Source organism: Panthera onca, chromosome A1 (assembly GCF_046562875.1).
Source record: "Panthera onca isolate mPanOnc1 chromosome A1, mPanOnc1 haplotype 2, whole genome shotgun sequence".
In the NCBI taxonomy this organism is placed as follows: Eukaryota; Metazoa; Chordata; class Mammalia; order Carnivora; family Felidae; genus Panthera; species Panthera onca.
The window spans coordinates 89,474,652-89,477,740 of record NC_138339.1 but is presented as its reverse complement, the minus strand read 5'-3'; the positions used below and the strand labels follow the sequence as shown (position 1 = coordinate 89,477,740).

Below are 3,089 nucleotides of genomic sequence, written 5' to 3'. Positions count from 1 at the left end.
AAGTAGGAAATAAAAAGAAATAAAAGGCATCAAAATTGGAAAATGAGAAGTAAAATTGTCACTATTTGCAGATGACATGATACTATATACAGAAAACCTTAAACACTCTGCCAAAAAACTGTTAGAATTAATAAATTCAGTTAAGTTTTAGGATACAAAACCAATACATGAAAACTTGTGTTTCTGCAAACAGCAAACTATCAGAAAAAGAAATTAAGAAAACCCATTTACAATTTCATCAAAAGGAATAAAACACCTAGGAATAAATTTACACAAGGAGGTGGAAGTCCTATACACTGAAAACTATAAGATATTGGTGAAAGAAATCTAAGGTTACAAAAATAAGTAGGAAGGTATTCCATTCTCGTGCATTGGAAGAATTAATAGTTAAAAATATCCGTACTACCTAAAGTAATTTAGGATTCAGTGCAATCTCTATCAAAATTCCTATGTCCTTTTTCACAGAAATAGAACAAACAATCCTAAAAATTGGTATGGAACCACAAAAGACTCCAAATGGTCAAAGCAATCTTGAGAAAAAAGAACAAAGCTGAAGGCATCGTGCTTCCTGATTTCAAACTATATTACAAAGCTGTAGCAATCAAAACAATATGGTATTGGCATAAAAATAGACACATAGATCAATAGAACAGAATAGAGAGCCCAGAAATAAATCCATGCATATATAGTCAATTAATTTACGACAGAGGAGTCAAGAATATACAATGCAGAAAGGACAGTTTCTTTCACCAAAAAAGTGTTGGGAATATTGGACAGCCACATGCAAAAGACTGAAATTGGGCCACAATCTTACAACATATGCAAAAGTGATCTCAAAATGGGTTAAAACCTTGAATGTAAGACCTAAAACCATAAAACTCCTTGGAGAAAACACAGGCAGTAAGCAACTTGACATAGGTCTTGGGATGATTTTTTGAATCAGAAGCAAAAATAAACACGTGAGACTACATCAAACTATAAACTTCTGCACAGCAAAGGAAACCATCAACCAAATGAAAATGCAACCTAATGAATGGGAGAAAATATTTGCAAACCATATATCTGATAAGAGGTTAGATCCAAAATATATAAAGAACACATACAACTAAATAGCAAAAAAAAAAAAAAAAAAAAAAAAATCCAGTTAAAAATGAGAAGAACTGAGTAGACATTCTTCTAAAGAAGTCATACAGAATGGTCAACAGGTACATGAAAAGATGGTCTATATCTTTAATCATCAGAGAAATGCAAATCGAAACCACAATCACCACACACCTGTTCGAATGGCTATTATCCACAAGACCAGAAATAGTAAGTGTTGGTGAAGACATAGAGAAAAGGGAAGCACTGTTGCTGAGAAGGTAAATTGGGGCAGCCAATAGGGAAAACAGTATGGAGGTTTCTCAAAAAATTCAAAATAGAACTACCATATGATCCAGCAATTTCACTTCTGGGTATTTATCCAAAGAAAACAAGAAAACCCATTTGAAAAATTAAAAAAAAAAAATCAAAACAACTTTTCCTGTAGGAGGTACTAAGGTTGAGAGGAGCATGACCACCTTCTCTTCCTGCCATGGCGTGTGTGTGCCCACTGATATCAACGTACTCTGAAAAAGGGGAGTCATCTGGCAAAAATGCCACTTTGCCTGGCATGTTCAGGACTCCCATTTGACCAGGTATTGTGAACTTTGCTCACACCATCTTGTGCAAAAACAACGGACAGCCCTATGCGGTCAGTGAATTAGCAGGCCATCCAACCAGTGCTGAGGCGTGGGGTTCACGTTGCCCGCCACAGTGGGATTCACAGTTCTGGCCAAGGTACTTTTGGAAACGTGGTGGGGGCTGCATGTTTGCACAAACCAAAACCTGGTGCCATTGTCACTGCATGGTGAACACAACACACAAGTGATATGCCATCTGCTCTTCCCCCGCTGCCTCGGCCTTCCCAGCTCGGTCATGTCTTCATGTCATCCTACTGAGGGAACTCCTGGACCATTTTTGGTGGTTGAAGGTACAGTTGAAGGCTATGATAAGACCAAGCAGGTTGTTTTGCTTCTTAAGAAACTTAAGGCCTGGAGTGATAGCAAAAAGTTCTGTGCCTCTCAGCAAATGAGAGCTGGCAGGGGCAAAATGAGAAGCTGTTGTTGTATCCATCACAGAGGACCCTGCCTCATCTATAATGAGGGACACCATATCATCAACACCTTCAGAAACATCCCTGGAATTACTTAATGCAAGCAAACCGAACATTTTGGAACTTGTTCCTGGTGAGCATGTGGGACATTTCTGCATTTGGACTGAAAGTGCTTCCCATAGGTTACATAATCTGCATGGCACTTGACATAAAGCTGCCTGCCTCAAGATCAACTACAGCCTTCTCATGCACAAGTTGCTCAGTACAGACGTTACCAGAATCTTGTAAAGCCCAGAAATCCAAAGAGACCTCCGAGCACCACACAAGAGGATTCATCACAGTCCTAAAGAAGAATCCGCTGAAAAAGCTGAGAATTGTGTTGAAGCTAAACCCATATGTGAAGACTGCAAGCCAGAACACCGTTCTTTACCAGAGCAAGAATCACAGACTCCAGATGGATGAGGCAGCTGCAGCATTAGAAGCCAAATCAGATGAGAAGGGAGCCTGTGACAGGGAAGAAAGGAAAGGACGGAAAGGGAAGGGAAGGCGAAAGGGAAAGGGAAGGGAAAGGAAGAAGCAGAGGAAGCCTCTGGGGGAAAAAAAGTTGCAGCTACCAAGAAACCAGCAGCTGAGAAAAAGCCTGCAGAAAAGAAACCCACACACCACAGAAGAAAAGAAACCTGCTGCGTAAACTTAAATTTGTTTATTCCATAAATGCCCAATCATTTTTGACAGCTAATTTTGGATAAATATCTGATAAAAAGGTAGTGAGGGGGAAGAAAAGATCCAAACAGTATCGTATTGGCATATGACACATCTGTGTTCACTGCAGAGTTCTTTACAATAGCTAAGACATGGAAACAACCTGTGTCCATCGATGGATGAATAAAGAACGTGTGGTTCTTTATTTAAACACAATAATATTCAGTTATGAAAAGAGTGAAAACTTGCTATT

The 3,089-nt window shown here is 39.0% G+C and overlaps 1 pseudogene; it reads left to right on the top strand.

The window, feature by feature from the left end:
* The first annotated feature begins 1,573 nt into the window (after positions 1-1,573).
* On the top strand, positions 1,574-2,825 carry LOC132681202 (large ribosomal subunit protein uL4 pseudogene; annotated as a pseudogene).
* The last annotated feature ends 264 nt before the right edge of the window (positions 2,826-3,089 follow it).